The sequence below is a fragment of the Lissotriton vulgaris genome, chromosome 6 (assembly GCF_964263255.1).
Source record: "Lissotriton vulgaris chromosome 6, aLisVul1.2, whole genome shotgun sequence".
Classification (NCBI taxonomy): Eukaryota; Metazoa; Chordata; class Amphibia; order Caudata; family Salamandridae; genus Lissotriton; species Lissotriton vulgaris.
In genome coordinates this window covers 1,759,734,664-1,759,748,064 of record NC_141694.1, presented here as the reverse complement: position 1 = coordinate 1,759,748,064, position 13,401 = coordinate 1,759,734,664, and positions in this window count along the sequence as shown.

Here is a 13,401-nt window from a genome sequence, read left to right as displayed (position 1 = left end):
GAAAGGACACCACACAAGTATATATTATAAAAATATATGTATTTATTTCTAAATTACTCCCCAGTACTCTTTATGAGGAAAGGGGCACAAGCGTTAAATCAAAAGCACTGTTACACATATAAAGTTGCACAATTATGGATGAGGGCGGGTGGCCACTCAGACCATATATTAAAAAAGTGGTATAAGTAACACTTATCGAACAATGGTTAGGCCTAGGGCCTAGAGATTCGCTGGGAGCAGTCAGGACTAGCAATGATGAAGTCGGGAATAGCCCACAGGAGACGGGTGCAGCACGGAAAGTGCGGCGCGCACCAATGCACTGTCAATGGTGCGTAAAAGTCAGTTAAAGTGAATTAAAAGATACTTCCGCTGAACCTAGGAACACAAAACTTTAGACACAGACCCTAGAGGTGTGTACCAGTGTATAGACACCGGCGTTGCAATGTTACCTCACCCACAGGCCGTGGGTGCACAGGGTCGAAGTGGCGTCGGGTTCTGTCACGCAGGTTCTTGGTGCTTGAAGCTGTTGCAGCTGCAGGAGCTGTGAAGCAGAAGTGTCCGGTGCGATCCAAGGGTGGATCGAAGTAGAAAAGTACCTGAAAGCAGAGGGGACAGAGTCTGGGTCACTCAGCAGTGACCAGGGTGGAACCAGGACGGAACCAGGCAATGTCGGGCGCAATCAGGCGGTTGTCGATAGGCTTCTCTCCGCTGTCATGTGGGCTCTGGGGCATCTGCGACGTCCAGGAGCAGGTCACGATCTGTCCCATGTAGGCTCTCGCCGTCAGCACCGTCGGCTTCAAGATTGCAGCAAACAGCACTTGGCAAAAGCAATCCACGCGGAACCGGGAGATTGCTTATCACTCAAACCAGGAGGGTCAGAGTGGGGGCTCCTTTTCACAGGAGCTGGTGCAGATCTGGAGCAACCAGAAAAGCGAGTCGTATTTCAAGTTTCGTCGGCACAGGGGCCACAAGCCAGCTGGCAAGTGACCGGGCCAACGCGTCAAGCGCACACAAGCAGAAGGGCCCCACGCAGCACTCGTCGAGTGTGGAGGGGTGAGCTTTGGTGCAAGTGGAGCTCGGGGCTGGGGCTTCTCAAACCCCGGTGCACAGCTTCGAGGATCACTCGTGGGCTGCACGGTCAGCGTCTCGTGGCCTTTTCAAGATGGCGTGCCCCACGCTTCCGGTCGCCTCCACGGGTCTCAGCTCTGCAGGGACTGTGGATCGGGCAGGTAGAAGGCAGGCAAGCTTGATCTCGTCGATCTCTGTCGCTCGAGTTCCGGCGGGAACTGCAACAAAGCAAGGGTCGAGGGCTGGATGGTGCCTGTTCGCACAGGGTGGTCACTCCTTGACCACAAGGGAGATTCTTCAGTCTTCTCACGTCGTGTAGAAAGTCGAAGGGTCCAGAATTCGTTTCTTATGTTTCTTCAGGATGATCTCAGTTGCATTGGCACTGCTCCCCCTCTTATTCCAATCTGAGGGGTGGATCTCCTGCTAGGTCCCTCCCCTATGGGTGGGACCAGGAAGGGGGGTGGTTACACCCCCTTTCCTTTGTCCAGGTCTCACTGGAGCTGGGGCTGGGCTGCCCCAGAACCGGTTTGACCGGATTATGCAAGGGGAAGCCTTGTGCTCCCCAGGCACTGTCTGGTTTCATTCAAACCTCCCTGCTACAATCCACTATCTCCTGTCTGGGGTGGTGTCACACCTCCCTGTGACAGGAAATCCTTTGTCCAGGCCTCCTCTGCTGAGTTTCGGTCAGCAGCAGGAGGTCAGACATGTGTCTGTGGCAGAAGCATCCATTTTGTGGATCTGAGGCTCTTTTAAAAATCAACCGCGTTTTAGCAAAAGTAACATGTCGTCCCCTCTAGAGGGGTGGAATGCTACCCCCGTCGCCAGGACTGGCGAGGGGGTAGTATTCCAAATCGTATGACACCTTACACGACATGTTTTGATAAAGCCAAACCAAAGTTGACATATAACCGCGAGGATTATAATGCACTTAATAGTATATGGTTTGGCATTATCCCGGAACAGCTAAGGGAATTGGTCCCGACAGCTGCAGACAGGCTCAGCTCATGCTAGAGCACATCTCACATTAAAGCACGCACTCTGCCTTCAGGATTGTTAAGGCCTGCCATAGGAGTGGCTCACAGGTTTATATGTGTCCAGATAGGTTTAGATATAGGCATACTATATCTAAGCAAGGGGTGATTACACCACCTTGCCCCAGCTGAGTGATCAGCCAGTTGTGTCAATTTTAGATAGCCAGCCAGGGGTGGCAAAAGATATGCTGCAGCCCCTGGTAGGCCTTGGATGCACCTATGCCCTGGGCACCTATAGTGCTCTGTACAGGGGCTGATAAGGTGACCCAAGCCAATCTAGTTATGCACCTAGGGTACATGGAATCCATTTTACAGAGAGAGCAGATAGCCTGGGGCCCTGATTAGCAGGGAACCAGGCCAACTAAGTCGAAAACCAGCTAAACACAAGGCAAAAAATCTGGGGTAACCATAGTCAGGTAGCCACCTTCCTACACAACCCCCCCCCCCCAAACGAAAGGAGATAAGGCTATCCTTGTCCAGGTAAGCCTTTATTGCCTGAGTGGCCATATAAGGAAGTACCTGCACTAGCATGGGTACCCCCTGTCTCATGGTCCACTAAGCAGTCCCTCACCCTTGGGGTATCAGAGGGTCTCCACCATAGGGAATCACTTCCTTGGGTGTGTCTTTGCAAGTTAGAAGGCTGGTTTGGATATGGAGTTTTGAAGTGAGGCTCCACTAATTTAGGACTCAGCTTCCTCCAATTATCTTCCACCATGTGTGCCCTTCTCTCTTCAACTGAGTTGCACTGTGCTCTCAGGGTCAACCTCTGGCTACCTAAAGCTGGAGGCTGGGTCCCTCTGTTTGGCTTGCTGGAGGGACAGTTCAGGTTTGGGCCCTTTGGGTCCCAGGTTTGGCTGTGCCCAACAGAATCCATCTGTGGGAGGTCCCTAACTACTTTTAAGGGGGCTCCCTCAGGAGTTTTTAAAGTTTTCACCTTACTAGGGCTACTAGTTTTGGTGCCCCTAATCTGTTGATGGGGGTGCTTTATTTGACAGGGGGCCCTCTGGGTCTCACTGTCCTTCTTGTCCTCTGCAGCCCTGGGCTGACTAAGGCAAGGTAGAGAGGGGCAGGTTACCTGCTCCAGACTGGATCCCACCTGAGAAGGGTCCACTGCCATCAGAGGCTCTGTCAGGCCAGGCCTAACAACCTCTGGGGCAGTTCCTTCATCAGGGGTAAGATCAGTTCCCTGAGGAGGCTGATCCTGTGCTACTGTCTGGTGAGGGGGAGATTTCTCTTCCTCCTCCATGCTCTCAGTTTGGGTGGAGTGATCCATCATTTCAGGCTTCACAACACACATATCTGTTTGAGTTTGGGCTGTGGCCATCACAGCCCCACCAACCTTTTCAGGAGGAGACTCAGTTTGGGTTTCTGCTGTTATCATAACAGCTTTGCTATTCTGTTGTGGAAGAGCTTCTGGTAAAGATGGGGCAGAGAGTTGCTCAGCCCTACCAACCTTTTCAGGAAGGACATCTTGAATTGGGGCTATAGCCAGTACAGCCCCACTAACCTTTCCATTGGAATTTACCATTCTAGAATGGATTTCCTGTTCAACCTCAGCCCAGGCTGAGATTTCCAAATCATTACCCAGTAGACAGTCTACAGGCAAGTTGGGTGACACTGCCACTCTCTTTGGGCCAATGACACCTCCCCAGCTGAGACTTACTACTGCCATGGGATGATTTGTTTGGATGCCATCAATGTTTGTTACCTGGTATGTGGCACCAGGTAAAAGTTGCTTAGAGGGGACTATACAGTCAGCCACCATGGTGATGCTAGCCCCTGTGTCTCTAAAAGCTTCAACTTTCAAACCATTGATGATGGGTTCTTGTCTATATTTGCTCAAGGTATTTGGGCAAACTGAGAAGTTGGCAACCCCCATGCCAGTCTCATAAACAAGATCATTTGGGGATGGGGACCTGGATAGGCCAGGGTCCCCTTGGGCTCCAAAAGTAAACCCACCCAGATTCCTGGGTGTGCTCCCACTTCCTGGGGGATTACTGCTGACAGTAACAGGAGGTGTTGGAGCTGGCTTTGGAGGTATGTTTTCTTTATTGCCATTCTTGGGACAACAGCTGTCTGTTTTGTAATGCCCAACCTGTTTACAGGCATGACAATAAGGCTTTTTGTCAGTTGATGAAGTGTCTTGGGACCCACCCCCCTTCTTGGAGTTTTGTGGCCCTGGGGAAGTGTTTTCTTTACTTTTATCCCCACCCTTATCTTGAGGCTTGGTAGACTCCTTCTTCTGGTTATTGTCCTGATTCTTAGGCCTAATCCTGGTTCTGACCCATTTATCTGCCCTCTTTCCCAATTCTTGGGGAGAGGTCAAATCTGAGTCCACCAGGTGCTGGTGTAAGAGCTGGTTCTGACAATTACTAAGGATCTGCTCCCTCATAATCAAATTATACAATCCTGTGAAGTCATGTACTTTGCTGCCATTCAGCCAACCCTCCAGAGCCTTAGTTGCACAATCAACAAAATCAGTCCAGTCCTGAGTCTGTGTCTTCTGGGTATCTCTGAACTTTAACCTGTACTGTTCAGTGGTTAAGCCAAACCCATCTATCAGAACACTCTTCAGGACTTTGTAATTGCTGGCATCCTCATGTCTGACAGTGAGGAGCCTATCCCTCCCTTTCTCTGAAAAGGAGTACCATAAGATTGCTGCCCACTGTTCCTCAGGAACCTGCTGTACCATGCAGGCTCTCTCCAGAGCAGTCATCCATTTGTGGATGTCATCCCCTTCCTGATAGGGGGGCACAATCTTTGTCAGGTTTCTACTATCATAGGACCTGGGTTTCTCTTTAGGAACTTTGCTGCCACCAGTGGCATCTAAGCCACACAATTTTCTTTCTCTTGCTAAAGCAAGTTTAGCTTGAGCCAAGGCTACCTCTTCCCTTTCTATTTGGAGTTGGACAGCCCTCATCCTGGCCCTATGCTCTTTTCTCTGGGAGGAAGTCATTCCTCTTTGAGATTCTCTTGAGGCACTAGAAAGATGAGAGTCCCCTGATAGAGATCTCACCCTCCTGTTGCCTGGGAGAATTTGGTTATGAGATCTGGAGTGGTGCTGGCCCTCTCCATTCCCATGTAGGTCCAAGTTGGCCTGGTTAAGCCTGGCAACCTGTACCTGGTTTTCCCCCTGATCCTGATCTTCAGGCTCTTCTACATCAGAGCCTTCCTCTTCCTCTTCCTCCTCCTCTTCTTCTTCTGGAAGATTCTCATTCTCAGGGGAGTGTATCCCTTCACCTGATTCTAAGGGAGCCTGACTCACCTTATCTAGGTCATCCTTTTCTAGGAGAGCTACTAGGGAAGGAATGGTAGGGCCTCTGCCCTTTTTTAGCCCCCTGGCTGTGCACAAGGCACTCAGGTCTTTGTGGCTAAGGTTGTCATATCTGGATGTTGTCCCTATAGGATCAACTATTACAGGAGCAGAGCCTGAGGCTCTACCTGTATCAGACATGACTGCTAGTGAGGTGTAAGTGATGCACTTACCTACACTAAGTGGTTTCCTACTGTACCTTGCTAGTGAGTTGTAGTCAGGGTGTGCTAATCCCTTTAATCTACAACTACTAAGTTCAGTAGAACTTAATATGCTAAGCTTTTGATTTATATGTACCTAGAGGTACTTGATGTGATCTTTCAATTTGATAAAGATTGCAATGGTAAAACAAACAGCAAGCTCAAATCCGCACCGCTGCACACCAATGTGAGAAGTTGGCCTGATAGGTAGTGTTTCCAATTCTGGAACCACTGGGTATCAGTCCAAACAAACCCCAAAGATGTCAGGTTGTAAGTCAACCTTGTTAGACAAGCTATCCTAGTGGTAGCATGGACTAAGCAGCCTTAAAGGCTTAACTTAAGAGGTCGTGTTAAGCGAGCTGTTTTACCACATACAATCCTGTAATCAAATGAAAGGACACCACACAAGTATATATTATAAAAATATATGTATTTATTTCTAAATTACTCCCCAGTACTCTTTATGAGGAAAGGGGCACAAGCGTTAAATCAAAAGCACTGTTACACATATAAAGTTGCACAATTATGGATGAGGGCGGGTGGCCACTCAGACCATATATTAAAAAAGTGGTATAAGTAACACTTATCGAACAATGGTTAGGCCTAGGGCCTAGAGATTCGCTGGGAGCAGTCAGGACTAGCAATGATGAAGTCGGGAGTAGCCCACAGGAGACGGGTGCAGCACGGAAAGTGCGGCGCGCACCAATGCACTGTCAATGGTGCGTAAAAGTCAGTTAAAGTGAATTAAAAGATACTTCCGCTGAACCTAGGAACACAAAACTTTAGACACAGACCCTAGAGGTGTGTACCAGTGTATAGACACCGGCGTTGCAATGTTACCTCACCCACAGGCCGTGGGTGCACAGGGTCGAAGTGGCGTCGGGTTCTGTCACGCAGGTTCTTGGTGCTTGAAGCTGTTGCAGCTGCAGGCGCTGTGAAGCAGAAGTGTCCGGTGCGATCCAAGGGTGGATCGAAGTAGAAAAGTACCTGAAAGCAGAGGGGACAGAGTCTGGGTCACTCAGCAGTGACCAGGGTGGGACCAGGACGGAACCAGGCAATGTCGGGCGCAATCAGGCGGTTGTCGATAGGCTTCTCTCCGCTGTCACGTGGGCTCTGGGGCATCTGCGACGTCCAGGAGCAGGTCACGATCTGTCCCACGTAGGCTCTCGCCGTCAGCACCGTCGGCTTCAAGATTGCAGCAAACAGCACTTGGCAAAAGCAATCCACGCGGAACCGGGAGATTGCTTATCACTCGAACCAGGAGGGTCAGAGTGGGGGCTCCTTTTCACAGGAGCTGGTGCAGATCTGGAGCAACCAGAAAAGCGAGTCGTATTTCAAGTTTCGTCGGCACAGGGGCCACAAGCCAGCTGGCAAGTGACCGGGCCAACGCGTCGAGCGCACACAAGCAGAAGGGCCCCACGCAGCACTCGTCGAGTGTGGAGGGGTGAGCTTTGGTGCAAGTGGAGCTCGGGGCTGGGGCTTCTCAAACCCCGGTGCACAGCTTCAAGGATCACTCGTGGGCTGCACGGTCAGCGTCTCGTGGCCTTTTCAAGATGGCGTGCCCCACGCTTCCGGTCGCCTCCACGGGTCTCAGCTCTGCAGGGACTGTGGATCGGGCAGGTAGAAGGCAGGCAAGCTTGATCTCGTCGATCTCTGTCGCTCGAGTTCCGGCGGGAACTGCAACAAAGCAAGGGTCGAGGGCTGGATGGTGCCTGTTCGCACAGGGTGGTCACTCCTTGACCACAAGGGAGATTCTTCAGTCTTCTCACGTCGTGTAGAAAGTCGAAGGGTCCAGAATTCGTTTCTTATGTTTCTTCAGGATGATCTGAGTTGCATTGGCACTGCTCCCCCTCTTATTCCAATCTGAGGGGTGGATCTCCTGCTAGGTCCCTCCCCTATGGGTGGGACCAGGAAGGGGGGTGGTTACACCCCCTTTCCTTTGTCCAGGTCTCACTGGAGCTGGGGCTGGGCTGCCCCAGAACCGGTTTGACCGGATTATGCAAGGGGAAGCCTTGTGCTCCCCAGGCACTGTCTGGTTTCATTCAAACCTCCCTGCTACAATCCACTATCTCCTGTCTGGGGTGGTGTCACACCTCCCTGTGACAGGAAATCCTTTGTCCAGGCCTCCTCTGCTGAGTTTCGGTCAGCAGCAGGAGGTCAGACATGTGTCTGTGGCAGAAGCATCCATTTTGTGGATCTGAGGCTCTTTTAAAAATCAACCGCGTTTTAGCAAAAGTAACATGTCGTCCCCTCTAGAGGGGTGGAATGCTACCCCCGTCGCCAGGACTGGCGAGGGGGTAGTATTCCAAATCGTATGACACCTTACACGACATGTTTTGATAAAGCCAAACCAAAGTTGACATATAAGCGCGAGGATTATAATGCACTTAATAGTATATGGTTTGGCATTATCCCGGAACAGCTAAGGGAATTGGTCCCGACAGCTGCAGACAGGCTCAGCTCATGCTAGAGCACATCTCACATTAAAGCACGCACTCTGCCTTCAGGATTGTTAAGGCCTGCCATAGGAGTGGCTCACAGGTTTATATGTGTCCAGATAGGTTTAGATATAGGCATACTATATCTAAGCAAGGGGTGATTACACCACCTTGCCCCAGCTGAGTGATCAGCCAGTTGTGTCAATTTTAGATAGCCAGCCAGGGGTGGCAAAAGATATGCTGCAGCCCCTGGTAGGCCTTGGATGCACCTATGCCCTGGGCACCTATAGTGCTCTGTACAGGGGCTGATAAGGTGACCCAAGCCAATCTAGTTATGCACCTAGGGTACATGGAATCCATTTTACAGAGAGAGCAGATAGCCTGGGGCCCTGATTAGCAGGGAACCAGGCCAACTAAGTCGAAAACCAGCTAAACACAAGGCAAAAAATCTGGGGTAACCATAGTCAGGTAGCCACCTTCCTACACCTGTTGTCTCTGCATCCACCTGCACCTTCTGGGAATACCTCACCCCTTTCAATAGAAACTAGGCGTTCAGTGTCTGCAAAGCTCAATAATGCAATGGGGATGGAAATACTGCTTAAATTGATGCTGATAGCAAACCCAGTATCCTTGCTACCTCAACATACATTTCAACGTCCAAATCTGGAATCCTAAAAACACCATCTCATGAGCTGGTTCCGGACATGACTTTTCCTGAATACTACAAACCCAACACCCTTTATCACTTACACTGCCAACTCCATGTGCTACTGAGCTACTTCCTTGCTGTCTGTCGTTATCAAAATGTCATCTAAATGCACAATTATTCTGAAGCCTCTCGTCCTCAACCAAGTCCCCGTTGGTCTCATCACCTTTGTAAAGAACCAGGGAGCTGACGTCAACTCAAATGGAAGGCTTTTGAACCTCCACATTACCTCTTGTCACAGGAACCTGAGAAACTTTCTCTGTTCCCTGCAAACCAGAACCGTTAAATAAGCATCCTTTAAATCCAGTTGTGTCAACCAATTTCCCTTTCTCAACGGATCTCTTAGCATATGAATTCCTTTCATCTTGAAATGATTGTAGTGTACCCATTCATTCAACTCTTTCAAATTTATTACAGGTCTCATTCCTTTGCCCTCTCCCTCCACTAAAAATATTTTGCTTACAAATCCCAGGGTCATATTCGCTACTTTTTCTATTGCTCCTTTTTTCTGCAGTTCCTGTACCTCCTGATCCACCATTTTCTCTTCCTTCCTTGAAAAATGTAGTGGCCTTGGTCACCTCCACTGCACTGGTACCTCTACACAATCTATCCAGTACCCTTGCACTGCTTGCAGCAGCTAAGGATCTGCTGTAATCTCTTTCCAATTGTCTAAAAAAGGGGCGAGTCTGCTATCCAGTTTTACAGGGAACTCAAAGGGTCTCTTACGCAACATACCTTGTTGTCCCCTTGTCCTCCTGTCGCCTCTGGTTTGTCGTCATCCCTTTTGTCTCTGAGGGTAGAAGGCAGGTGCCTTATATTTGTAGGGCCTGAACCCACGCAAAAAAGACATCCATGTGATTTCAAAATCCATGACCGGGGAATCGACCCCACATTCCCTCGGCCCCACCGAAAACCTTCCCTATATCCTTCTGCACTTTATGAATTGAATTAATTGCCCTGTAATACTACGCCATCTCCTTTATGATCTCGTCTCCAAAGAACAGGCCCTTTGTCTTCTGAGCCGACTCCTTACTAACGAGCTCAGTCAACTTCGAATCTATTTTCATAAGGATACTTTTTCGGCGCTCTGTGCTCTGCGCACAAAGCTGCATTGGTATTGCATTTGTATTTCCCAACAAACACACAGCTCACTGTACCCAGTGCCACAGCTCCAAAGGTTTGTTGGAGAGTGTGTTATGGTCAACAGTACCACTGACACAGTCTCCTGCAAATATCCCTCCAAACACATATCGAAATCTTTGTTGTAAGCCTAAAGACATCTAATAAACGATCCTGACATCCTTTCAAACCCTTATCGAGACGCCTTCTAGGATTTCTTCTCGACTTATTCAGGAACGTCAACATTAAAGAGTCTAGCTCAGGCGTACAAGCCACCTTATTGGGCAATGATGGCCTTGGTCACTCAGACCACTTGTCCTCACCTCTTCATTTATTTCTTGCCTAATCCCGTACTCCATATATTCTGCCCAATGCCGTTCCAGAACCCACTGAGGTGAAAGAGGGTGCTGAATAGAATGTGGGTCGAACATAAAATCCCCCAAGGGATCCTTCACCTGATCAACCTGATCTTCACTCTAACTTTCTCTCATAATTCTCTTTCCTCTTTTCTTCTTCATCAGAGTCTCACAAGTCCAATGAACACGAGATCACTATGTCTCCGCTACTGGAAGACTCATCATAGGCCAACGACCTGTGAACTCGCTTGCCAGACTGAATAGCCTTTTCACTAAACTCCTTCAGAGTTGCCCTTTGTTTATCCTTTGGAATTTACTGTCTTTTTGCCTTAAATCCCTTCTCCTTTTGGAGATGTTTCCTCTTTTGATTCACCTTACTACCTCCATTCAAACCTCCAGCTTTAACAGTTGCCTCCTCAACAGATCAAAACTGTTCCTTTTCCACTTTCTTTCCCTCTAATCTCTCCAAACAATAGTATATTTTTTTTACCCAATTGTGCTGCCAAAGAGGAAACTGCCTTGGACACACACTCCTGTACCTTTTCATCACCCTGAATCCTTTCCACTCTCCATGCTCCTACTTAAACTTACCACCAATCGAATCTAACAAACTTCCTCACAAACCTAACGTAATATGCTCCTTTACCTGTTAATGTCTACTGAGAGAACGTTCCTTTCCTTCAGAGGACACAAAAACCCAGCATTCCCTTGGCAACTACCTCACAACGTTAAGTAACTGGCTAGAAAAACGACCAATCGTTTTACCCCATAAAATGTTTGCCGTATATTCTCTTCATTCAAAATCTTAATCTCCCAATACAAAATGGCCACTCTCTTTACGGCAAGCCTTTGAATCCAAAAAACCTGCCCAGACTCCTTCTCTCTGTCCATCTGCACGTTTAGGAATGCTGCACCCTTGTCCGACTAAGGTAAACCTAGAGATCTTTAATCGTATACAGTTTCAGACCCAAGCAAAACGCTTTCATGCACCTTGCTCATGCGACGAGTTAACCTAAAGCACATGTGCCGGCATGCAGCGCACACCCTGCATGCTCCTGGCTCTAAACGTTCCAAGTTGCACTGCCGATCTATAATAATAATAATAAAGACATTTATAGAGCGCATGGAAAGTACGCCATCTCGGCGTGTCCCCGCGCTAAGAGAGAGGGAAAAAACTCATTTAGGGGGAGAGGACAGTGCGAGGCATAGGGCATCAAGTAAGCTATAAGGAGAACAGATGAGTTTTAAGTTGCCGTCGGAAAATAGTTTCTGAAGGCTCCAGGCGGAGATTGATGGGAAGTTTGTTCCATGCTGTGGCAGCCGCCACTCTGAAGGACCGACCTCCCATTTTTTCTCTCCTGTAGCGGTGGGTCAAAAGCGTGCCCATACCGCTAGATCTAAGTGATCTGCGTGGTTCATACCGGGTAACCAGATCTGTCAGATAGCCGGGGGCTTTATGCCAGATGATCTGATGATATATTAGGAGTGCTTTGTACTTTATTCTTTTTTTCACTGGGAGCCAGTGGAGGGCATCCAGGGTGGTTTTAGAGTTGGCTCTTTGTGGGAGTCTAAGCACTAGGCGGGCTGCAGCATTTTGCAATATCTGGAGTCGTCCTATGCTTTTACTAGAAGCTCCCAGGAAAAGGACATTCCCGTAATCGAGGCGTGACGTAGTCAGTGCCTGGGTCATAGTACGCCGGGCCTCCAAAGGAAGGAGATCTAGGGTTTTGTTGAGAGTCTTTAGGACTCCAAAGCACTTGCCTACTAAACGGTTGATGTGTGTCTCATAGGAGAGTGTGGGATCCATCCATATCCCTAAGTTTTTGGCTTCAGTACATGGTGTAGGCATATCGCCTAAACAGCTTGGCCACCAGTCACATGTCCAAAGCCGTTGATCGCCACCAACCACCAAGACTTCTGTCTTGGATCCGTTCAGTTTAAGGCAGTGCGTATCCATCCAAGTGGCCAGTGCTTGCATACAGGCTCTGAAGTTATTGGCTTCAGCAGCCAGTGTTTGGGTGAGGGCGAGTAAGAGCTGTGTATCGTTGGCGTAGGATATAATCTCTACGCCGAACGATTGAACTAACTCAGCCAGGGGGGCCATATATAAGTTAAAAAGGGTAGGACTTAAAGCAGAGCCCTGTGGCACCCCCTGTTCCAATACCCACTCTTCAGACTGAAATGAGCCACGTTGAACCTGAAAGCTTCTGCCTGTCAGAAACGATTTAAGCCAACCGAGTGCTCTATCAGTCACACCTCCTCTGTTAAGACACTGTAGCAAGGTGATATGTGCTACTGTGTCGAACGCTGCGCCAAGGTCTAGCATGACCAGTGCCATGGTTAGGCCTGCGTCGGCTCCTTGACGTAGAGTTTTGGTGGCTCTTAATAGGGCCGTCTCAGTAGAGAAGCCTCTTCGGAACCCCGATTGGGAGGGGTGTAGGAGATTATTCTTCTCCGCAAATGCCATCAATTAAACATTTGCTATTTTCTCTGCAATTTTAGCGGTATAGGTTAGCAGAGAGATAGGTCGTAGGTTCTCCAGGACATCATGGCTTACATTAGGTTTTTTCCTAATAGGTAGTACCATTGCCTTTTTCCAGTTACTTGGCAGAGTCTGGGAGTCAAAGGATGTTGTAAGGACATGGCGGATGTACGGTTCTAAAGTAGCTATACTTGCGCCCAGCACCCTTGGAGGGGCGGGGTCACGAGGAGAGCCCGATTTTATGCTAGTACAGATGGTTGCAAGTTCTTTACTGGGTGGTACGGTAAAGCATTCTAACCTCGGTTTTGAATTTGCCATCTCCAGTTCCTTCAGTTCTGTGAAGGTTTCTCCAGCCGCAGGATATGTGGAGAAAGAGCTGTATATTTTCTTAACCTTGTTGGCAAAATATTCTGCCACCTTGTTACATTCCGTGACGGAATCAGCTTCCGGATCTCAATTCAACATTGCGTGTAAGTATGCCTCGCACATACTTGCAGGCGCCTGTCTTTACAACGTTACACCAAGCCAAGCATGCTGGAAGCCATGCGGCAGGTTGCGGGATGTCGCGCTAACTCCTCACGCGCTGAAACCAGCTAGTTTCAAATGCGCCGACCATAACTGCCCAAACTAACTCAACACCTTAATAGTCTTCTAAATCCGCTTAAGCCTAAAAATCCCCTCTTGAATA